This window comes from Grampus griseus, assembly GCF_964374135.1.
Source record: "Grampus griseus genome assembly, chromosome: 15".
Lineage (NCBI taxonomy): Eukaryota > Metazoa > Chordata > Mammalia > Artiodactyla > Delphinidae > Grampus > Grampus griseus.
This window is the reverse complement of record NC_139009.1, coordinates 74,753,726-74,779,347: the sequence shown is the minus strand read 5'-3', so window position 1 is coordinate 74,779,347 and position 25,622 is coordinate 74,753,726. Positions and strand designations below refer to the sequence as shown.

The following is a 25,622-nucleotide window of genomic DNA, read 5'->3' as shown; positions in this document are numbered from 1 at the left end:
GGCCAACTAGAGCTAAACCCCAATAGGAAGCTCAAGGAGACAGTGTAGAATGTGTGCCAAGGAATGCAGGAGCTGGAGTATTTATCAGCTAACTCCTATCAGTTCCTAGTTGAGGGCTTCTTTTGGAGACATTAATTCCTCAGCACTTCCAGCTTGTCCTGCCCATGTACAGGGGAGCTGTAATGGCCAGAAGAAGCCCTCAGGAAAAGGTTCAAATGTTTCCAGTTATAAGTTAAGCTAGAGTCCAGAAATGGTAAAGCCCAAGGCTATACAGGCAGGGCATTGATAGCACCTGCACAGTTACTATCTTTACCTTCCTTCCCAAAATACAAAGGCCTTAGAATGCTTTAACTCAAACTACTCTCTCCCAAATTATATGCTATCGCTGTCCAGAATTTTAGTTCTTTTTAACCACACAAATTAGAGATTACGATGATGATGATTTTACATGGTCGAGTGTGTATTTAGATTTCTCCATATGGTTATAATTTTTATTGCCCATTTTTCATTTCTAACACCTTTGATTGTTCTTCTGAGGTCGTTTTTATTTTTCCTGAAGTATATCTTCTGAAGTTCTATCAGTCAAGGGTCTGTGGGTATAAGTCCTGTCTGAAATGTCTTTATTTTGCTCTTGTTTTCAAATGAGAATTTCCCCGGATATAAAATTCTACACTGACAGTTTCTTTCTCTTCATGTTTTGAAGATATCATTGAACTGTGTATTGGCCTCTGTTTGTGTATTGAGAAGAGAATTGAATTCCCAATTCAGTTTGTCATTCTTGAATTTAGTCACATGACCACACCTAGCTATAAGTGAGGCTGGGAATTACAGAACTTTAGTAGGTTGAATTACCTTCCCATTAATTTATTTATTTGCTTTTTTGTTTGTTTGTTTGTTTGACTAGCAGAAAGACAACCTTCCTGTTTAATCATGCAGTTTGAAGATATCCTACTATTCCAATACTGATAAATCACTCACAGCTATGTCACACTAGGAGGAAACAGCTGACCCACTGGCTCTTTGTACACCCAAGATGAATGTGTCTTTAAGACAGAAAGGACCCCCAGTCGGCCCCACCCCCTCCTCCAAGAAGTGTGTGCAGAGGACCTGATCACAACAGCCAGCCAAGGGGAGAACTCTGGAAATTAGCAAAAACCGGACACAATCTCATGAAGTTAACACAGGGCGGTTAGCACTGGGTTGGAAATTACTCAGACACACAGAGCCAGATCAAGTGACAACTGTCAGATGAGATCGTTTCAGTGAGGATTAAGAGGTAAGCTTCTTAGAACTGATTTTTTTTTCCAATCCCTGGCTGAGTATTATGGTCTGGGGAGAAAACAGCAACCACTGATCACCACCGTGCGTGTGGGAAAGGCCCACTTTTGCGTTCCTGACACCAGCTGGCAGGAAGGCTGACTCCACAGGGCTCCACTAACCTGTGGCAAGTCAAGGACAGGTCCAGCCCAACCAGAATTTGGTATACATTCATCTATCTGTACTTCTGAACATTAAATTAGCTGGTGGAATAATCACTATTTCCTGTCAACCTCCCAAATTTAAAGGCTGGATACATTTCAGGAATGACAGGTTAATAACTTGGCAGTTCAAGTGATTATTAACTCCAGTGTCCACAGATGGACTTGCTTATTGTGTTTTGTTTTGTTTTGTTTTGTTTTGTGGCCTCTCCCGTTGCGGAGCACAGGCTCCGGAAGCGCAGGCCCAGCGGCCACGGCTCACGGGCCCAGCCGCTCCGCAGCATGCGGGACCCTCCCAGACCGGGGCACGAATCCGCGTCCCCCGCCTCGGCAGGCGGACTCTCAACCACTGCGCCACCAGGGAAGCCCGCTTATTGTGTATTTTGTTGAACTTCCTCAAAGGAGTTTCCTTGTCAGACCAGGTGCCATGATTAACGGCATCTGTGCCTCATTTAGGAGACGCGCACCATATTTCTCAGCTCCACCCCACGCTCAACCGTTCAGAACTAAGGAAGGAAAATTACAGCATCAAAAGGGATTAAAACAAGCGATTTGCTGTTGGAGCCTTTCAAAAAGATCTGGAACACCTATGATTCAGCAAATGGAGAATAACTTTAAGAAATAAAAAATCATTTAGTTGCCAGGGCAATGTGCTCCATAAAAGTAAACACTCTATGGAAACCCATTTCCTAAAGGGTGCCTCCAGGTAATGAAGGTTTAATATATGCTCTTCCATTCCCGTGTTCATATGCCATTTTTATATTCCGACTCGGGCCTGTCTACTACTTCTTTCCATGCCCTTTGTGGGGTTAGATTAGAGAGGTAGGGTGTTAATAGGGGACTTGATGAAGATTGAAGACCCACTTTCTCCCCCTGGAGACCAGCCTGATTTGAACAAATGGAGGAGAACAAAGCAGCCCTTCTGTGTCCTTGGAAGGAAACCTGCTCTGTGTCCGTTTCTGCAGCCAGGTCTGCTCCTCTCAGGGAGGGATGGGGGGTCGTCCACAGGGATCCCGGCTCGGGGAGGACACGGCTCCTGCGCCATCTGGGCCCACCCGAGTCACTCCACACGTGCACCACCTTCATCGGTGCTGCTGGATGGCTGAGTAGGAGTTGGAGCCTGGGCTGGAAGGCAGTGAGTTGCCGCTGGGGACCTACAGGACATGCAGGTTGAGCTGTTGACTGGCCAGGCTGGTGTCCCCTGTCCCCAATTCCTCACTGTTTTCCTCCTTCTGGCAGCTCTGCTGCTCAGGACACTCAAAGTGGACATAGCAGAACACCTTGTTTGCAGTGTTGTGTGTTCCAACGATTCGGATGAAGGAGGTTGGCTGTCTTTCAAAAGTTACTGATTGCCAGGATTTGCAGGTGACTTTAGTTCTTTCGGCTACCGTGGTCCACTGCTGCTGGTTGGTGGAAACCTCAACATAATAGCTGTAGCTCTGATCTTCACAGTCCCACAGTAATAACCACATTGACCCGATCATGTATGGCTGTGACAGTTGAACCCCGATTGTACCACTTCCCAGCTGATGACATGTATAGCCAGAATCCCAATCAGAGCTCTTGGTGTCCTCGTTCAGCAAGGTATTTTGGCCCCGACTGACCCCTTCAATCACACTGGCACAATCAGCAATTGTTGCAACGTTCTCCATGGGCACTATCAGCCCCTCCTCCAGAGTGAAGGTTTTGTTTGTAAACATACGTTCAAGAGCCACAATGTGAAAACTCTTATTCACTGTGTTATGAGTCCCAACTATCTGAATATACCTGTTGACGTGGGCTGGAAGATATAACTTTTACCAAGAACGACCCAGATATTGTGAACGATCAATTACCCTGATCCAATCAAGTTCATCCATTGACACTTCAATGGAATATGAGTGAGACCGGCTATCTCGGTCCAACAGGAATATCCGAATATGATTGCTAATGGACGGCCGACACGGCTTAATCTCGATGCCAGAACGGCAGTCATTATCAGTCAGATGCCTAGAAAATCCATGATCCAAATCATAATCTTGGGTGGCACCCTCTGATAAGACAGACTTCATCTGCCCTTTTTCCATCTGGGCTCCATACTTCATAGTTGCAATGTTCTCTTCTGGTATGAGCATGCCTCTATAATTGAGGTCCATGTCCCGGCTCTCTGATTGAACTTTAATAGTATCTGGAATGGCATCAGGGGACAACAGTCCCAAAGGCCTCACATCATTCAGAAGTTCAGTGAGGCTCATCAAAGGCAAACACACAGCCTGCATGATTTCAGCATGATTCTCCTTTGAATTATGCTTACACAAGTTTAACAAGGCTAGGAAAATATCTTTTTCGGGAGCTGCAAATGAATCTTTTAATACGACGTTTAAAAGTGCTGTTTTAGAAAGGGAGAGGAAGGCTTGGCTTGAGAACACCTCCTGAACATTTCTGTCCACAAACATGCTGCACATGCAAGTTAACTTGGGAAGTGAGTAGAGACTGGAAACATCAAAAGTCATACAGACATTCTGCATGTTAAGTATGGTGCAGAGGTACTCAGAGGTAGAGTCCTCCAGCTCTGGAAATCCATATTATAGCCAGGCTCAAAAAGTCCAGCAGCACCTCCTCCTTCTTTTTTTTTTTGCTGTACGCGGGCCTCTCACTGTTGTGGCCTCTCCAGTTGCGGAGCACAGGCTCCGGACGCGCAGGCTCAGCGGCCATGGCTCACGGGCCCAGCCGCTCCGCGGCATGTGGGATCTTCCCGGACCGGGGCACGAACCCGCGTCCCCTGCATCCGCAGGCGGACTCTCAACCACTGCGCCACCAGGGAAGCCCGCCTCCTCCTTCTTATCTGTCAGCCTCGCCTGCCTAGTGTATTGAATAGATATATGGAAGTAGCATTGCGACTTCTGCAGTGGTGTCCTGGAGAGGGATTTTGACTTCAGGCTGAGATTGTCACATTCCACCATATAGTAATGCTCCAAAATATTGGCACCTGACTGCTAAAATTACCCTGTGGGCAAGAAAGCATTTCTTTTGCACAACAAATGTGACATGGCCATATTCTTCCCCAATCAACAAGGCACGAATATGGTCAGAAATATGTGCACATGGTCAATTCCCCCCACTTCAGCAAAGCGGCAAAGAGGGTGGCTGTTACTCGTCTTGTAGAACAGTTGATAGTCGTGGATCCCCACGATGTTCCTCTGAGACCTCACCGCCCTCACAGACGCCTCTTCCACCCATTCCGCACCCCCATCGTAGCCACGGCCCCCTCCTCCACCGTCCTCGCCACCCCTGCCTACCTTCCCATTTAAATTTGTGGTTCTGACATAAGGAAAAGGAGGACAACGGCTCCTGGCACAGGCAAGTAGCAAATCTCTATCACAGTCTGTCTTTTGGCTGTTAAACATCCATTTTATACTCCCTTCCCACATCTAGAACACACTCATCTTCCAAAAGAGAAACCTCAGAGGTCTCACCCTCTGACATCTAGCTCGAAGTCCTTCTTTTCAGGCTCAGATGTGACTCTTCATGTTCCAGTGACCTATAAACTAAATGACAACCCATCTGCTAAACAACCATTGAGAATAGGTTTTAGTGGTTAAAACTCTCATTCAAAAAAGGGGGGCATGGGCAGCATGCAGCCGTCACTGGTCTGTAGCAATCACCAAGTGCAGTTGAGTAGGATAGCGGAGACCTCCAGCCCTGGCAGTAGGGTCCGCTGCCTGGTTCACTGCCAAGTTCTCTGGGTCTTTTATCTCATCACCCCACTGCTTTATAGCCCATGGTTTCCTTTCTCAAGGTCCAAGGTGGCTTCTGGAGCTCCAGCCCTCACACCTATGTACCAGTCGGTTGGATGGTACAAGGAAGGGAGAGACGCTAGAGGACATAAAGGTCCTTTGTGGCTGTGGCTCAGTTTCTTCCCTGTCTCTCATCCTCCGTGGCCACATCTGTGTGGGCACTGGAAGGTCTGCTTCTCGGAGCCTCATTGTCTTCAGTCTGCTTCTGCTGGTGCAGACTTGGGGTGTACAGTGTACTTTGGAGTGGGTTGAATTAACTCTCACAGGTTATATCAGGCCAGTCTTGGGATTTTTTTGGCAGTAAAGTTCCATTGAAAACTTAGTAGGCTTCCAGACTTTTTTGCTTTCACTTGGAACCAAGATTGTTTCTTTTAAGCCTCAAGACCATCATCTTTCAGTTACTGTCTCTGTGCTGTCCATCCTTCTCCCTTTGAAATACTCTATTTCATGGCTTCCAAGGCACAAATTTCTTTCTTTTCAGTTTTATTGAAGGAACATATTTACATAAAAGGGTGCAATTTACAGTATACAGCTTGACAAATTTTCACAAACTGATCAACCCTATGTGACCGACACTCAGCTCAAGAAACAGAACACTACCCGGAGTATAAACCTTCTAGTTACTACTTGCCTCAAGGGTAACCACTATCCTGACTTCTAATATCATAGATTTGCTTTGTTTTGCCTACTTTTAAATTTATAAAAATTATATATAAATGGAATAATCAATATATGATTTTGTGTCTGGATTGTGTTGTTCAAAGCCCTAAATGTGGGTATCAACCATATTATTTTGTGTGGCCATAATTTGTTTATTCTTATCGTTGTGTAGTATTCCACTGTGTGAATATACCACAGGTTATTAATTTATTCCACTACTGATAGGCATTTTGAGGTAGTCACCAGTTTGGAGCTAGTACAAATAGTGCTGCTATGAATATCCTTGTATTTATATTTCAGTGAATTTATATACATATTTCTGTTAGGTATTGTCTCAGTTACCTATGGCTGCATGACAGTCTCATTTTAGTATACTCATTGATTCTGTGGGTAAGGAATTTGGATAAGATACAGAAGGTACAATTTGTACTCTGCTCTATCTTGTCTGGGGCCTCAGCTAGGAAAACACAAATGGCTGGGGGTGATTCAATGGCCAGGGGCTGGAATCTTGTGGAGACTTCTTCCCTCACTTATCTGGTGTCTGGGCTGGGATAACTCAAAGACTGGGCTAAACTGGAACTAGACTTCAGGGTACTTGTCCACAGTCTCTCCATGTGGCTGAGCCTTCCTTACAGCATGGGGGCCTCATGTAGTCAGACTTCTTACCTGGAGACTGGGAGCTCTAAGAGAAAGTATTCTAGCAATTGAAATGGAAGCTGTAAGACCTTTTATGAACTGGCTTCAAAAGTCACACAGTGTCAGGACTTCCCTGGTGGTCCAGTGGGTAAGACTCTGTGCTCCCAATGCAGGGGGCCCGGGTTCGATCCCTGGCTGGGGAACTAGATCCCACATGCATGCCACAACTAAGAAGTCCAAGTGACGCAACTAAAGATCCCGCACGCCACAACAAAAATCCCACTTGCCGCAACTAAGATCCGGTGCAGCCTAAATAAATAAATAAATAATTATTTTTTAAAAAAGTCACAGTGTCACCAACACCACACTTTATTGGTCAAAACAGTCATAAACCCTCCGTGATTCAAAGGCAGTGGATATAGACATCTGTTTTTTGATAAAAGGAGTGTTAAAGAATTTGCAGCTGTGTTTTAAAACTGCCGCATACCTTGAACTAGAATTTTGGGGTCTTAGGATATGCCTATGCTTAGCTTTTAGTACTGCCACCCAGTTATGTGGTATAGTTGTATCAATTTATTACATGAGCAATGTATGAGAGTTCTGGTTGCTCCACACTTCTGCCAACGCTTGATGTCACCTTTTTCATTTTAGCTACTCAGGTGGTTGTAAAGTAACAGCACGTTGTGATCTTAATTTGCATTTGCCTGACAACTAATGATGCAAGATTGAGTGGGCTGAATGGTGCACTCAAAAGACATCAGGTCCTAATTCCTGGAAGCTGTAAATATTATCTTATATAGTAAAGTGTTTGCAGATGTGATTAAATTAAGGATGAGATGAAGAGATTATCTTGGATTATCTAGTGGGCCCTAAATGCTATAACAGGTATCTTCAGAAGAGAGAGGCACAGAGGGGGAGGTGGAGGGAAGATGGAGGTAGAGATTGGAATGATGCAGCCTGAAGCCAAGGAATGCCAGCAACCACCAGAGACCAGAAAAGGCAAGGGATGGATTTTCCCTCAGAGCTTCCAGAAGGAGTGTGACCTTGCCAGTATCTTGATTTCAGACTTTTAGCCCCCAGAATTGTAAGAAAATAAATGTCTGTAGTTTTAAACCACCAAGGTTATGGGAATTTGTTACAGCAATCCCAGAAAACTAATATAAGAACATTTTCATTATTTATTGGCCATTAGGATATTCTCTTTTATGAAGTGCCTATTCATATATGTTGCCTGTTTTTGGGGGGATTGTCTGACATTTTATTTATTGATGTGAAGTGGTTCTTTTAATGTATTCTGGATATAAATTGAACTGATTTGAGTTCTCTGGGAAGCAGAGACCGAGGTGGAGTAAGTAGTATGAAAAGCTTATGGTGGAGTAGCACCAATGAAAGAAAAGGAGAGAAAGCAGGATTGGGAGGGGGCCATCAGACTACAGTGTAGACCTGAAGCTCTCTGACAGCCCAACAGGGAGCTCTGGAGCAAAGGCTGCCCATTAGAGGAGCCCCATGGTGGGATGGAAACAGCTAGGACCTTGTACGAATGCCTTGTTTATCTTTGGTTGAGGAACACCCTGCAAAGAACATGGTTGGTTATCAGTGCCTTTCTCAATCATTGGTCAAGAGCCACCACAGGTACATGACCTGGGCTCAAAAGCTGATGTGGACCTGAAGGAGCTAACAACAGGAGGTTGTGAGTTAACCACACTCCTCACAGGTCTGCAGTGAGTCCTCTCTTGAAGAGGGATCTGAATTGTGCATCCCAGCCTGCCATGTGAGTCCTTTATTGTAAATATCTTCTCCCACTCTGTGCTTGCCTTTTCACACTTTTAATGGTGTCCTTTGATGAACAGAAGTCTTTGATCTGAATGTAGTCCAATGTATCATTTTTTTCCTTTATAACTCGTTATTTTGTGTCATGGTGAGAAACATTTGCCTACCTCAAGTTTTATCCTAAAAGATTAGTTTTTTAACCTTTCACATTTAGACCTATAATTTACCTAGAACTGATTTTCATGAATGTGAGGTAGGGAGTCAAGATTTATTTTGTCTCTTGGGCTATTCAATTGCCTTAGAAAAGAACATCTTTTCCCCTTTTCCCCACTGTACTACTGCAGGTGTTGCCTTTGTCATCAATCAGGTGAACATATATGTTGATTTGCATTTCCCTTATGACTAATGATGTTGAGCATCTTTTCATGTGCTTATTGACCATTTGTATATCTTCTTTGGAGAAATGTCTATTCAGGTTCTTTGCCCATTTTAAAAATTGGGTTATTTATCATATTATTATTGGGTTTGTAGGATCTCTTTACATATTCTAGACACAAGTCATTTACCAAATATATTCTTGGCAAAAATTTTCTCCCATTGTGTCATTGTCTTCTTACTTTCTTGATCATGTCCTTTGAGGTACAAAAGTTTCAAATTTTGATGAAGTCTAATTTTTCTCTCTTTTTTTGTACTTGTGTTTTTAGTGTCATATCTAATTCAAGATCATGAAGATTTACACCTATCTTTTCTTCTAAGAGCTTTATAGTTTAGGCTCTAATATTTCAGTCTTTGAGAATTTTGAGTTATGTTTTGTATATGGTGTGAGATAGGGGTCTAGACTGATTCTTTTGTATGTGAATATCCAGTTGTCCCAACACCATTTGCTGAAAAGATTTTTCTATGCCCCATTGAACTGCTTTGGCACTCTGATTGAAAATCAATTGACTCTAAATGTGAGAGTTTATTTCTGGACTTTAAATTCTATTCCATTGATATATATGTCTGTCCTTACGCCAGTACCACACAGCCTTGATTACTTTAGCTTTGTAGTAAGATTTTTTAAATTGAAATATAGTTGATGTACAATATTATGTTAGTTTCGGGTGTACTGTATAGTGACTTGACATTTGTATACATTATGAAAGGATCACCACGATAATTCGAGTAACCATTGGTCCCCACATAAATTTATTACAATGTTATTGACCATATTCTTTATGCTGTATATTACATCCAGTGGATTATTTAGTTTATAACTGGAGGTTTGTATTTCTTAACCCCCTTCACCTATGTCACCCCCCCACCCCCAGCAACCACCCATTCGTTTTCTGTATCTATGAGTCTGTTTCAGTTTGTATTGTTTGTTCATTTTGTTTTGTTTTTTAGATTCCAGAAATAAAGGAGATCGTATGGTATTTCTCTTTCTCTATATGACTTATTTCACCTAGTGTAATATCCTCTAGGTCCACTGATGTTGTCATAAATAGCAAGATTTATTTTTTTCATGGCTGAGTGATATTTCGTTGTATATATACACCATATCTTCTTTATCCATTCATCTATTGATAGACACTTAAGTTGCTTTCATATCTTGGCTTTGTAAATAATGCTGCAATGAACTTTGGTGTACATATATCTTCTCAAATTAGTGTTTTTGTTTTCTTTGGGTAAATACACAAAAGTGAAATTGCTGGATCATATGGTGGTTCTATTTTGAAGTTTTTGAGGAACCTCCATACTATTTTCCATAGTGGCTGAACCAATTTACACTCCCACCAACAGTGCATGAGGATTCCCCACATCCTTGCCAACACTTGTTACTTGTTGTCTTTTGGATGATAGCCATTCTGACAAGTGTGAGATGGTATATCATTCTGGTTTTTATTTGCATTTTCCTAATGATTAGTGATGTTGGGCATCTTTTCATGTTCTGTTGGCCATCTGTATGTCTTCTTTAGAAAATGTCTATTCAGGTCCTCTGCCCATTTTTAAATTGGGTTGTTTGCTTTTTTGATGTTGAGTTGTATGAGTTCTTTGTATATTTTGGGTATTAGCCCCTTATTTAGTATATCATTTGCAAATATCTTCTCTCATTCAATAGGTTGCCTTTTCACTTTGTTGATAGCTTCCTTCACTGTGCAAAAGGTTTTTAGTTTGATGTAGTCCCATTTGTTTAATTTTGCTTTTATTTCCCTTCAGTGAGGAGACGGATCCAAAATAATGTGGCTAAGACTGATGTCAAAGAGCATACTGTCTATATTTTCTTCTAAAAGTTTTATGGTTTCAGGTCTTACATTTAAGTCTTTAATCCATTTTGAGTTATTGTGTATATAGTGTGAGAAAGTAGTCCAGTTTGATTCTTTTGCATGTAGATGTCCAGTTTTCCCATTTTTTGAAAAGACACCATTTAGTGAAGAGACTCTCTTTTCCATATTTTATATTCTTGCTTCTTTTTTTTTGGGTGGGGGGCTGCACCATGTGGCATGGGCTCAACCAGGGATCAAACCCACATGCCCTGCAGTGGAAGCATGGAGTCTTAACTGTTGGACTGCCAGGGAAATCCCTATTCTTGCTTCTTTTGTCATAGATTAATTGATTATATAAGTGTGTGTTTATTTCTAAGCTCTCTATTCTGTTCCATTGATCTATGTGTCTGTTTTTGTGTTGGTATCATACTGTTTTGATTCCCATAGCTTTGTAGTATAGTTTGAAATCAGGGAGCATAATACCTCCAGTTTTGTTCTTCTTTCTCAAGACTGCTTTGGCTATTTGGGGTCTTTTAGAATTACTTGTTCTAGTTCTGTGAAAAATACCTTTGTTATTTTGATAGGGATTGAGTTGAATCTGTAGATTGCTTTAGGTAGTATGGTCATTTTAACAATATTAATTATTCTAATCCATGAGCTTGGTATATCTTTCCATTCGTTTGTGTCATTTTCAACTGAAGAAAGTCATCAATGCCTTATAGTTTTCAGAGTACAAGCATTTTACCTATTTGGTTAGATTTATTCCTAGGTATTTTATTCTTTTTGATGCAATTATAAATAGAATTGTTTTCTCAATTTCTCTTTCTGATAGTTTGTCGTTAGTGTATAGAAATGCAATAGATTTCTGCATATTAATTTTGTATCCTGAAACTTTACTAAATTCATTGATGAAATCTAGTAGTTTTCTGGTAGCATCTTTAGAATTTTCTATATATAGTGTCATGTCATCTGCAGACAGTGGCAGTTTTACTTCTTCCTTTCCAATTTGGATTCCTTTTATTTCTTTTTCTTGTCTGATTGCTGTGGCTAGGACTTCTGATATTATGTTCAATAAAAGTAGTGCTAGTGGGTATCTTTGTCTTATTCCTGATCTTAGAGGAAATGCTTTCAACTTTTCATCATTGAACATGATGTTGGCTGTGGATTTGTCATATATGGCCTTTATTTTGTTCAGGTATATTCCCTCTATACCCACTTTGTCGAGAGTTTTTATCATAAGTAAACGTTGACTTTGTCAAAAGCCTTTTCTGCATTTATTGAGATGATCATTTAATTTTTATTCTTCAGGTTGTTAATATGATGTATCTCAATGACTGCTTTGTGGATATTAAACCATCCTTGCATCCCCAGGATAAATCCCACTTGATCATGGTGTATGAACCTTTTAACGTATTGTTCAATTCAGTTTGCCATTATTTTGTTGAGGATTTTTGCATCTATGTTCATCAGTGACATTGGTTTGTAATTTTCTTTTTGTGCTGTTTTTTCTGGTCTTGGTATCAGGGTGGTGCTGGCCTCATAGAATGAGTTCAGAAGCATCCTTTCCTGTACAATTTTCTGAAATAATTTGAGAAGCATAGGGGTTAATTCTTCTTTGAATGTTTTGTTGAATTCACCCGTGAGGTCATCTGGTCCTGGACTTTTGTTTGCTTGAGATTTTTTAATTTAATTAATTAATTAATTAATTAAGGCTGTGTTGGGTCTTTGTTGCTGTGTGCAGGCTTTCTCTAATTGCAGTGAGTGGGGGCTACTCTTCGTTGCAGTGTGCAGACTTCTCATTGCGGTGGCTTCTCTTGTTGCGGAGCATGGGCTCTAGGCACACAGGCTTCAGTAGATGTGGCATGCAGACTCAGTAGTTGTGGCTCACGGGCTCTAGAGCGCAGGATCAGTAGTTGTGGCGCACAAGCTTAGTTGCTCCACGGCATGTGAGATCTTCCCAGACCAGGGCTCGAACCCATGTTCCCTGCATTGGCAGGCAGATTCTTAACCACTGCACCACCAGGGAAGCCCACTTGGAGATTTTTAAATTACTGATTCAATTTAATTACTGGTAATCTGTCTGTTCATATTTTCTATTTCTTCCAGATTCAGTCTTGGGAGATTGTACATTTATAAGAATTTGTCCATTTCTTCTAGTTTGTCCATTTTATTGGCATATAATGGTTCATAGTCATCTCTTATTATATTTTGTATTTCTATGGTGTCAGTTGTAACTTCTCCTCTTTCATTTCTTTCTTTCTTTTTTTTTTTTTTTTCAGAGACATCAGTGGTTTAATGGATGGGGGAGCTTACACATCTGAAGCAAGGTCCTGGAGCAAAACCCCACCATGTGCAGCAGACAGTGGACAGGACATGGTGACAGTCTTTGCTCTCATTTCTGATTTTATTTATTTGGACCCTCTCTTTTTTCTTGATGAGTCTGGCTAAAGGTTTATCTTTTTTTTTTTTTTCAAAGAAGCAGCTCTTAGTTTCATTGATGTTTTCTATTGTTTTTCAGTCTCTATTTTATTTATTTCCACTCTATTATTTCTTTTCTTCTACTAACTTTGTGTTTTGTTTTTTCTTCTTTTCCTAATTCCTTAAGCTGTAAGATTAGGTTGCTATTTGAGGTTTTTCTTGTTTCCTGAGGTAGGCTTGTATCGCTATAAACCTCCCTCTTAGAAACACTTTTGCTGTATCCCATAGATTTTGGATTGTCTGTCTCCATTTTCATTTGTCTCCAGGTATTTAAATTTTTTTCTTTTTGATTTTTTCAATGACGCATTGGTTGTTTAGTAGCATATTAGATTCCACATGCTTGTGTTTTTTTTGCAGTTTTTATCTTGTAGTTGATCTCTAGTCTCATACAGTTGTGGTCAGAGAATATGCTTGATATCATTTCAATCTTTTAAAATATGAGACTTGTTTTGTGGCCTAGCATGTGAGCTATCCTGGAGAATGTTCCATGCACACTTGAAAAGAATGTGTATTCTGCTGGTTTTGATGGAATGTTCTATATATATATTAATTCCCATGGGTCTAATTTGTCATTAAAGCTAGTGTTTCCTTATTGGTTTTCTGTCTGGATATCCATTGATGTGAGGTGTTAAGTCCCCTACTGTTATTGCATTACTTTCAATTTCTCCCTTTATGTTTGTTAAATTTGCTTTATGTATTTAAGTGATCCTATTTGGGGTGCATGTTTATTTCTCATCATTATGTCTTCTTGTCAGATTAATCCCTTTAGCATTATGTAATGTTTTTCTTTGTCTCTTGTTACAGTGTTTGTTTTAAACTCTATTTTCTCTGATATAAGTATTGTTCCCTCAGCTTTCTTTTTCTTTTTTTGGTTGTACCAACCAGCTTGCAGGATCTTAGTGCCCTGACCAGGGATTGAACCTGGGCCATGGCAGTGAAAGCCCAGGGTCCTAATCTCTAGGTCATTAGAGAACTCCTTCCCAGGTTTCTTTTTGTTTCTGTTTGCATGAAATACCTTTTTTCATCCCCTAACTTTCAGTCTGTGTGTGTCTTTAGATCTGAAGTGAGTCTCTTGTAGGCAGCATATATATGGGTCTTGTTTTTGTATCCATTCAGCCACTGTATGTGATTGGAGTGTTTAGTCCATTTATATTTAAAGCAATTATTGATATGTATTTACTTATTGCCATTTTGTTACTTTTTGGAGTTTTTTTCATAATTCCTTTTTTTTTTTCTTCTTCTTTTGCTCTCTTTACGTGTGATTTGATGACTGTCTTTAATATTATGTTTGGATACCTTTCACTTTCTTGTGTGTGTATCTATTATAGGTTTTTGGTTCATGGTTACAATGAGCTTTATAAATAACAACATGTGTGTGTGTGTGTGTGTGTGTGTGTGTATATATATAATCATATATATGTTATTATTTTAAGTTGATCTCTTTTTTTAATAAATTTATTTATTTATTTATAATTTAATTTTTTTTGGCTGCATTGGGTCTTTGTTACTGCACATGGGCTTTCTCTAGTTGCGGCGAGAGGAGCTACTCTTTGTTGTGGTGAGCAGGTTTCTCACTGCAGTGGCTTCTCTTGTTGCGGAGCATGGGCTCTCGGTGCGCAGGCTTCAGTAGTTGTGGCACTCAGGCTCAGTAGTTGTAGCTCATGGGCTGTAGAGCGCAGGCTCAGTAGTTGTGGCGCATGGGCTTAGTTGCTCCACGGCATGTGCGATCTTCCCAGACCAGGGCTCGAACCCGTGTCCCCTGAGTTGGCAGGCGGATTCTTAACCACTGTGCCACTGGGGAAGTCCAAGTTGATGATCTCTTAAGTTTAAATGTATTCTAACCACCCTATGTTATTACTCCCCCACCATGTTTAATTTTTTTTTTTTTTTGCAATATGCGGGCCTCTCACTGTTGTGACATCTTCCGTTGAGGAGCACAGGCTCCGGACGTGCAGGTTCAGCGGCCATGGCTCATGGGCCCAGCCGCTCTGCAGCATGTGGGATCTTCCTGAACCGGGGCACAAACCCGTGTCCCCTGCATCGGCAGGCGGACTCTCAACCACTGCGCCACCAGGGAAGCCCTGTTTAATGTTTCTGACATCATATTTTACATCTTTTGTTCCGTGTACCCCTTAACTGCTTATTGTGAATATAGGTGATTTTACTACCTTTGTCCTTTAACCTTCCTACTAGCTTTATAAGCAATTGATCTACTACCTTTACTGTATATTTTCCTTTACCAGTGATAATTTTTCCCTTCATAATTTTCATATTTCTAGTTGTGGCCTTTTCTTTTCCATGTAGAGAAGTCTCTTTAACATTTCTTATAAAGCTGGTTTAGTGGTGCTGAACTCTTTTAGCTTTTGCTTGTCTGTAAGACTATCTCTCCTTCAAATCTGAATGATAACCTTGCTGGGTAAAATGTTCTTACCCGTAGGTTTTCTCCTTTTATCACTTTGAATATATCATGCCACTCCCTTCTGGCCTGCAGAGTTTCTGCTGAAAAGTCAGCTGAGTCTTATGGGAGTTCCCTTGTATGTAACTACTTGCTTTTCTCCTGCTGCTTTTAGGATTCCCTCTTTATCTTTATTTTTTGCCATTTTAATTATAATGTATCTTGCTATGGACCTCTTTGGGTTCATGATGTTTGTTGTTTGGGACTCTCTGTAATTCTTGGATGTGAGGTCTGTTTCTTTCCCCAGGATAGGAAAGTTTTCAACTATTATTTCTTGAAATAAGTAATCTGCCTCTCTCTCTCTCTCTCTCTCTCTGTCTCCCTCTCTCGCTCGCTCTCTCTCTCTCTCTCTCTCTCTCTCACCTCCTTCTGGGACCCCTATAATGTGAGTGTTAGTAGGCTTGATGTTGTTTCAGAGGTCTCTTAAGCTATCCTCACTTTTTAAAACTTCTTCTTTTTCTGTTTGGCTCGGGTGATTTCCACCACTCTATCTTCCATATCACTGATCTGTTCCTCTGTATCATTTAATCTACTCTTCATTACTTCTGATGTATGTTTCATTTCAGTTATTGTATTCTTCAGCTCTGTTTGGTTCTTCTTTATATTTTCTAACTCTTTGTTGAAATACTCCCTCTGTTCATCCATTCTTCTCCCAAGTTCAGTGAGCATCTTTATGATTGTTACCTTGAACTCTTTATTGGGTAGATTGCTTATCTCCATGTCATTTAGTTCTTCTTCTCTGAGGTCATATATTTTTCCGTTGTTTGGAATATATTCCTCTGTCTCCTCATTGTGCCCAATTCTCTGTGTTTATTTCTATGTATTAGGTAATTTGGTTATGTTTCCCAGTCTTGGAGAATTGACCTTATGTAGGAGATGTTGTATGGGGCCCAGAAGCATGCTACCCTCTGGTGACCTGAGATATATGCTCTAGGGATGCCTCTTATGTGGGGTGCATGAGCCCTTCTGTTGTGACAGGGCTTAATACTGTGGATGTGCTGGTAGGCAGTGCTGGCCCCAGCCCAATTGGCTGTGAGGCCCTGCCTTGAGCAGTGGTTGCAGTCCTACTGAAGTGGGGGGGGGGTAGGCCTCTCACCCAGTTGACTGTGTCCAGGGGGTCGAGGGGCTGATGACAACCTGCTGCAGGGCAGGGCCAGGTCCCTGCATGCTGGTCGCACAGCCCCATGGGGCTTGGGGTTGGTGCCAATGTGCTGGAGGTTTTTGTTGTTGTTGTTCTTTTGGGTTTTTTTAATTAATTTATTTATTTATTTTTGGCTATGTTGGGTCTTCGTTTCTGTGCGAGGGCTTTCTCTAGTTTTGGCAAGCGGGGGCCACTCTTCATCGCGGTGCACGGGCCTCTCACTGTCGCGGCCTTTCTTGTTGCGGAGCACAGGATCCAGATGCGCAGGCTCAGTAGTTGTGGCTCACGGGCCCAGTTGCTCCGCGGCATGTGGGATCTTCCCAGACCCGGGCTCGAACCCGTGTCCCCTGCATTGGCAGGCAGATTCTCAACCACTGCGCCACCAGGGAAGCCCTGTGCTGGAGTTTTAAGTTTGGTGTTACATAAGGATTATGAATTCCAGCTCCTAAAACAAATGTAAATAGGCTTATGATTAGGGATTATTAGAAGAGATCTTTTTTCCATTTCACTCAGAGCCAAGGCCTAGACAACACTTTGAGGGTTGAGGCTTTTTTCTAGTTCACCAACCGAGACTGTTACCTTTCAGAGGTACTGGCTTGATGAAAGAGCCTCTAATCCTACTTCCCAGCCCACATACATCCCAGAGTTTGTTCTTGTTGCCAGTACACAAGACCTAGCACAGTACACAAGCTCTAGGCCCCCAGGGATTGGCAAGTATCTTCTGGGTGAGTTCTAACTTCAGTATTTGCTTACCTCTGTATTTGGGTTTGCTCATCTTGGACCTCTACAGAGTTCTCTTACTTTCCCTCTACTTTAACCCTATATTTTAAAAGATATTTTAAAAAATACTGTATCCAGGCCTTCCCTGGTGGCGCAGTGGTTGGGAGTCCGCCTGCTGATGCAGGGGACATGGGTTCGTGCCCCAGTCCAGGAAGATCCCACATGCCACGGAGCGGCTGGTCCCGTGAGCCATGGCCGCTGAGCCTGCGCATCCGGAGCCTGTGCTCTGCAACAGGAGAGGCCACAGCAGTGAGAGGCCCGCGTACCACAAAAAAAAAAAAATATATATATATATATATATATATATATATATATATATATATATATATAGTATCCAGCATTTCTGAGTAGTCTACATTGGCAGGGTTTCTCTGGCACCTTTGCTGGGAATGATCAAGTCTGGATGGCTGCCTGCTGACAAATTCAGCTCCAGGTTGACCTGAGCATGTCCAAACCTATCAGGTAACCAGAGCTGAAACAAAAGGCCTATTGCATAACAGATTTTCTTCTTTGTAAGGCAGTTGTAGTTGATCATAGAATTTGTTCCTTTCTGTTACAGTTCATACAGATGATTTGGAAATGATCAGTTTCTCTCAACTGGGGGCAATTTTGTACCTTCCTTCCCCACAGGAGACATTTCGCAGTATCTGAAGACCTTTTTGGTTGTCACAATTGAGAAGGGGGTGCTACTGGCATCTAGTGGGTAGAGGCCAGGATGTTGCTAAACAACCTACAATACACAGGATAGCTCCCCTGTAACAAAGATGATCTCCCCCCAAATGTCAAAAGTTCCATGATTGAGAAACTTTGGACAGTAATCAAAATCTTTTAAAAATCTTCCTACAGGAATCTTGAGTACAAGTGTGACTGTTAACTGTCTCTTCTAACTCCTTTGGCTTAGATATAAAAGTTGAAAATATTTACTTGTCAAAAATAGATGAAGGAGGATGAACATTGCTACCATCGATGGAGCACCTTTTCTGCTCCAGGCATGGTGCTGTGTTAATGAAGATGGTACCATTCATTTCATCATTTTCTCCAGAACTTGGGTGCTTTGGGTCAAAGGTTGATATAAAGCTTTCAGAGCAAATGATAGGTGGTCTGCAATTTTCAAGTGAATTATGCAATTCAAAGCAGAAACAATTTCAGTTGAGTTTCTAGGTATAAAAACATGTGGCATTTTGAAGTTAAATTTTCTTAGGTCAACGTATCATAGTGTGATTGATGTGACCACAATAACTTTCCTCTGACTTTTAGAAAAGTTAGAGACACAGAAACAAGCCTGACTTAGCAGCACTGGGAGTCAGGCTGCAGGTAAGAAACGCTCCTAGAATCACTTCCCTGGCCTCCATGACCCTACCTGTATCAGCCTGTGTGGTCTTCCTTGCAGGGCCTCCCTTTCAGGGAAGGGGGAACTGATTAATGACTTGAAAACTTGATCAGCAGCATCAAGCCCACTTGACTGGTTAGAAAGAAAAAAAAAGGTAACAAATATTCTCACAAATATAGTGCCATTTGACTTGCAAAATCCCACAGGATTGTCCAGGGATCGGGGCAATGGACAGGGATGGACCAAGCAGCTGTAAATAAAAAATGGAATAAAGGTTTTCTCTTGATTAGGAAGGACAGTGTAGGGTGCTGAGAGTGAGCCTGAGGCAGTGTCCAAATGCAATGGGAAAGAGCACAGTCATCAACTCATGATAATGGGTTTATGCCATATTTGCAATGTCTGCTCTAATGTCCTGCTTTCATTTGAGAAAAGCATGATCCATCAGGAAAAGTTATGGGCTGTCTCAATTATGCCATTTATATGGGGTTAGGAGCAGGGTCATCCCACCCTTATTAGCATGCACGGTAGATAGGGTACAAATCCAGCTGAGTGTAGGCTCATGTCATCAAATTCATCCAAGCTTCCCCATTGTCTTATGACAATTTCTGGCTCTCATCTTTCCTGGACCTAGAATTGGTGGGTTACAGCGGATGCACATTTACTGTCTTGGTAGAGGTTGCCAGCTACCCTACAGCAGTATCGCTCCATTTTTTTTGTTCCCATCAGCAGTAGATGATAGTGCCTGTTTCCTCACATCCTGCCAAATTTGGGTGTCATCATTCTTCTCAATATTTGCCAATCTGATAGTTGAAGATAGCTGCTGATTTTGATCCACTCTTGTTGGCTCACCTTTCAATCTTGTGTTCTTACATTTCTGCCCCTAAAATTACTGTAATTACTCCATAGTCTAACTTTTACCTAGCCCTTGGGCCCAGTGGTTGGGTCTCTACCACTAGAAACAGATCTTGGAGGTCAGGATTCTTATATCTCAAAATTTGATTTCCTTTTCCAGGGCCTTAAGTATTTTGGGAGGGTACAGGATAGCCCCCAAAATGCTTGCTGAAATGAGTGGATTTAGGCCAATGTCCACGTCGAGGAAGAGTGGAATGTTGGCTCCTGAATGGTTGGGAATTGGGTGTGGTCAGCAGATTTGGGATGCACGTCTCCCAAAGACCCTTCACTTGGGAAGTGCTCTGCACCCCTCCAGAAAAGGGGGCAGCCTGAGTGGCCATATTTTCTTGGGAGACTCACCCTTGGTCATAACCGATTGGACCACAGGGAAGAACTGACCCAAGCTGAGCCAATTAGATTCTCGGGCATTCAAAGTAAGAGACACAGAAACCAATCTATTGTGTTGTATTGTGGGCCACTGGAGTTGTAAGGTCATGGAGAGCTGAAGCTGTTTGGGGTAGAATGGTAACTCAAAACAATGAATTATTATTACAAAGCAGGAGATATTCAAAGCCTGAAGCAAAAGTTAAGAGAAGAAGAGATGAAGGAACTCAGGGAGGGAGGGATTGAGAGAGAGAGAGAGAGGGTGGAGAAAAAAGCCACCAGATCCTGTGAGTCCTGGCTTCTGCAGGTGTGTTCCCTGAGGTTACCGTGTATCCTTACAATAAATTCTCCTTTTACTAACCCATCCTTGACCAAGGCTATGAAATTATTGCATAAGTCCAACTCTGTTTGCTCATTTTTCACAGTTCCCAAACAACCTTCTGAGAACTGCCCTTGACAACACGATATAGGAAAACACACCTGTCCGTGTATGTTTGCCCATTATAAATGAGTAATTACAAAGGGGTTACTGAGTAACCTCATGTGTCTGGCGCTATGCTGGGGGCCATGTACACACCAGAAAAGTAGAGGACATAATTCCTCACTCCAAGGAGTTAAGGTGGGAGATAAAACTAATATATGAAAGAATTACACCCCCATTTATCCTAAGGGCTGGGCCAAGAATGTCTTTCCTTGAGAAGACTGCTGAGATCAGATTGACATGTACCAGACACAGCTGGAAGGCACGAGGGGCAGCTCTAAAGAGGAGACGTCAGGCTGTAGTTGGAGGGACTATCCTTCGTGCGTCCAGCCACCACACGGCCATGTCCCGGCAAACTGGGGACCTCCCAGGAGGCTGATATGCCCTCTGGGGAACAGCCCTAAGGGCCAGTAGGTGTGCCCACAGTAGCGTTGCCCTACAAGCTGTCCTTTGAAAGGGGTGAATTGTTGTCCTTGTTTTGGGCTTTGCACAGAGGCAGGGGGAGTGGGAGAAGGCATCGAGCTTACCAGCCCGGGTGGGATGGAGGGGTCAGAGGATCTGGTCCACTCCAGACCCTGGACTCTCCAGGTGAAAAGCCTCCATCTCATTTTCTCTAAAAAGAAGGACACTTTGCTTCCTTCCCAGGATAAGTTTGAAGACTTCAAGAAGCCAATGTGTGGAAATTACATTGCAACTTTTAAAATGCTATTTGGAAGAGAACTGTGGCTACCCTGGTGATTATAACACTGAATGTTTTTTTTTTTTTTTTGACATTGAGCATTTGTTTTAAGGTAGTAGCCAGTTGATTAGATGTAAGTCCACGCCTGCAGGCCCAGCCTGCCCCCTTTTCTGGACCCACTCCTGACTTGGGGTTTAGGGGCCCAGTTATGGCTGATGTGAATGGACACATCGCATGCCACGTAGTTCTAGGTGCGTTACATACATTACCTGTCTCCATCCTCCAGAAGTGAGCATTACAACGATTCTACTGAGGTTGAGGAGGCCAAAGGACCTTCCCAAGGTCACACAGCTAGGAAGCGGCAGAGTCAAGATTCAATCCAGGCAGGCTTATCCCGGAGCCCTTGCTCTTGACTCACTCTGTTGCCCTTGGAAACCTGCCTGACCGGGGTGCTTTCCTCCTGATCAATGCCAGCACCGTGGGCCACCCCTTCCCCTGTGTGCTCCAAGCATCCAGATGTGAGAAATTCCTTTCCACTCTTTGAATAAACCCATTTCTCTCTTGCCTCGGGGTCTTTGCACCTACTGCTCATTCCTCTCCATCCTTCTTTACTTGAACAATTTTCCGTGTTGTTAGGGTCTCAGCTTAGACCACATGCCCTCGGGGAAAGCACTTCCTGAGCGCCCTGGGTCTGAATTAGTGCCCAACTCTGGGCTCCTACAGAACTTCCCCTATAGTAGGGCTCATCGCTTTGGATTGGAATTGCCTTTTTATGTCTCTGTCTACGCAGCTGTTAGCATAAGGGCTGCATTCGTTTCCCCCCACCCGCCAGGGTTAAGCTTGTTCCCTGAGTATCCTGAGTGGTTAGCACAGTGCCTGGCACATAGGCACCCATACATACTTGATGGAGAAGGGATTAACTAATGACTGCTCGGCCCCGCTTCCCTCACTGTCTCCACCTTGGACCGTGTGCGCGCTCTCTGGGCTCCCGGGAGCCCTTCTCAGCATGTGCTCGCCTGGCAGTGGGGCCCTGTCTTGCACGGTGCTGACTGCTGGCCCAGAGCCCGCCCTCCAGACCCCTTGTTTGTCTGCTGGACTGGATGCCCTCGTGGTGCCCCACGTCTGCCCCACCTGGAGAACAGGTCTGGCTGGTCTAGGTCTCTCCTGGGACTCTCTTTCCACTGCTACCCACTGGGCCATATCCTGCTGAGTATCCACCTACGGCTCCATTCACAGAGATGGGCTTAATCCATAGTTATTTTTTATTATTATTTTTTTGCGGTACGCGGGCCCCTCACTGCTGTGGCCTCTCCCATTGCGGAGCACAGGCTCCGGACACGCAGGCTCAGCGGCCATGGCTCACGGGCCCAGCCGCTCCGCGGCATAGGGGATCTTCCTGGACCGGGGCACGAACCCGTGTCCCCTGCATCGGCAGGCGGACTCTCAACCACTGAGCCACCAGGGAAGGCTTAATCCATGTTTAGAAAACATAAGTTTGACCATCATAAAAGACCTCAAAGCAGGCAAAGCTACCTTTCACCCATTCCCTGAGGACAGGAATGACAGTCAAAATACAGTTAACAGGTATATCATGGACCCCAGCTGATCACAGCCAAGGGACAAGAATCTGGTCTGGTCCTTGATATGTAAAGCAGTAACCCTTTATTACGGAATCTGGGGAGTGTGGGCTTCAGGGGCCTAGGGACAGCAGGTGTGTACAAACTGATACAGAATTATTTCAATACCTAACAACTGATAATAGCACCTTGGTGTGTTCTAGCGTTGTTTATGATACGGAATTGGAGTGATTGGGCTGAATGACTGGAAAGGCAACTTGTCTGCCGTTGCCTAAAATAGCATCATCAGTGCATATCAGCAAATTATTCATGGTCAAGATGGAGAGACAGACAATCCGCCCCTGGTGACATTTCCCTGTGACCTGGGGATTGAGAAACACACTGGAGGCTGTGGAAGGACAAAAGCTGGTACCAACTCCGTTCCTGCCCAGAACAAGAGTTGACAAGAGTCAAGTGAGTGAACGTGTGTGTGTGGTGTCTAGATGTGCACTATATGTGTGTGATGTGTGTTTATGTGTGGTCTGTATGTGTGTGGGGGGTGGGGGGTAGCATAAGAATGGTGTGTGGTGTGTGTGTTTCTGCGTTGTGTACCATGGATGTGGTGTGGAGGTGTGGTTGTGTGTCCATGCCTCTGCGTTCTGAATGAGACCAAGAAGGTGGTGGCTGGGAGAAAAAAGAATGGAGGGGGCCCTCCCTTAGCCAAGCCCTTGAAGTACATTGTACGCCATCATCCCAGGAGGCAGGGAGAACAGGAGACTGGCTGGGACCAACCAGCAACGGCAGCACTCAGCAATGGTCTCCCCTGATGGGGAGGTTCTTCTCACCTCTGCAGGGTGGGAAGCGAACCGCATTCCAAAGACAATTTAACAAAAAAGGAAAGAAAGGACCTTCCAGCTTCCTTTGCAGCTTCTACACTGTTTTTGGTTGGTATGTTGTTTTTTTTGGTATAGCTCTTTGCCAGAAGAACTTGTCCTATCGAGCCTGTTGGGGAAAATTTACAGCCTGAGTCAGTCTCAGGTCACATCAAACAAAGCAAAGCCTTCAGCCCAGGGGAGATTTCCGCCTTTCCTGGCAGTGACAGTAGCATAGGGATTATAAAGGATTTTCGTCAAGGGAATGTCATAATGAACGAACTGTTCTAGGAGCCTGAGGCCCTGGGTAGATTGGAGCAGAGGTAACAAACTCCTTGTCCAAGGTCACCGCACTGTTTCTTTCCGGCTGGGTGTCAGCATGGCTGGGGATGGATTTTTCATTTTTTTGCTTTGTTTTGTTTTGTGTTTTACTTTTTATTTTATATTGGAGTATAGCTGATTAACAATGTCGTGTTAGTTTCAGATGTACAGCAAAGGGATTCCGTTATACATATACATGTATCTATTCTTTTTCAGATTCTTTTGGGGACAGATTTATTGGTCAGTGTAGGTTATTGGAAGAACAAAATCTCACTCCAGGCACCCTGACCCCCAGCTAACAGGATGCTTCAATTCTGTGGCACCTTCAGAATCTCATGATTCACGTGGGGCTGTGACCAAAATGTCACCATCTCTCCAGTCCCCAGGTCTGAGGGATTGGACAAGCCCTGCTCCTCAGCAAGGGAGCATAATGGGACCCTGACATAAAAGTCACCAGGAATGACATTTTGAGTTTACTGAGCAGAACCTGAGAGCCACTTGTAAAATTATTTTAAGAACCTAACTGGGGGGACTTCCCTGGTGGCAAAGTGGATAAGATTCTGCACTCCTAGTGCAGAGGGCCCGGGTTCAATCCCTGGTCAGGGAACTAGACCCTACATACATGCTGCAACTGAGTTTGCATGCCACAACTAAGGAGCAACTAAGGAGCCTACCTGCCACAACTAACACCAGGAGCAACCAAATAAATAAATAATTTTTTTTTTTTTAAAAAAAGAACCTAATTGAATGGACCTCATTCTCCATTTTCAGAAACGCTTTCATAAATGATTAACTGATGATACAAAATGAAACTGTTTCCAGTTGGCTGCCGACCACAAGTTCCCCCAACTGCCTCTCCAGCTGGAAGGTCATCGATGTTTCCATTAATGTTCAGGACACAGATCTCCTAAGTTTGCTCTTAGACCATTTGAGGAAATAGCCTGATTTTTAAAAAATATTTTTTATTGAGGTATAATTTACACACAGTGAAATGCTCAGCTCTAACCTACAGAGTTTGATGAGTTTTGACAAATATTTACAAGGTGGGACCACTACTCCAATCAAGACATAAAACATTTCTATCACCTGGAAAGTTCCTTCTTGTTCTTTTCCAATCAATCCCAACTCTTCTTTCAACGTAGATTGGTGTTGTCTTTTCTCGAGTGTCTGTTATGGGCTGAATGTTTGTGTCCCTCCAAAATTCATATGCTGATGGTATTAGGAGGAGGCCTGGAGCCCTTATAAGTTCCCTTATAAAAGGAATCCTGGAGAGATCCCTCACCCCTTCTACTATGTGAGACACAGCGAGACGATGGGAACTCTATGAACCAAGAAGAAAGCCCTCACCAGACACCAAAACTGCTGGTGTCTTGACCTTGGACTGCCCAGCCTCCAAACTGTAAGAAATAAATTTCTGTCGTTTATAAGTCACGCAGTCTATGGTATTCTGTGATAGCAGCCCAGATGAACTAAGATTGTGTCATATAAATGGAATCATACAGTATGTAGTCTTCTGTGTCTGGTTTCCTTCACTCAGCATGTCTGTGAGATTCATCTGTGTTGTTTTGCATATTGGTAATCCTTTACTTTTTATTGCAGAAGAGTTTTCCGTTGTATGTGTAGTCCACAATTTGTTTATCCATTCATCTGCTGATGGACCATTAGGTTTTTCCAGCACTTGGCTACTA

At 42.9% G+C, this 25,622-nt stretch overlaps 1 pseudogene across 1 annotated transcript; it reads right to left on the bottom strand.

Annotated features, from left to right (window-relative positions):
* Positions 1–2,560: 2,560 nt before the first annotated feature.
* On the bottom strand, positions 2,561–16,666 carry LOC309834143 (BTB/POZ domain-containing protein 9-like; annotated as a pseudogene). The gene is made up of 3 exons: positions 16,596–16,666; positions 4,289–4,778; positions 2,561–4,073 (listed from the first exon to the last, which is right to left on the bottom strand). The product of its transcript is annotated as a BTB/POZ domain-containing protein 9-like (transcript).
* Positions 16,667–25,622: the final 8,956 nt, after the last annotated feature.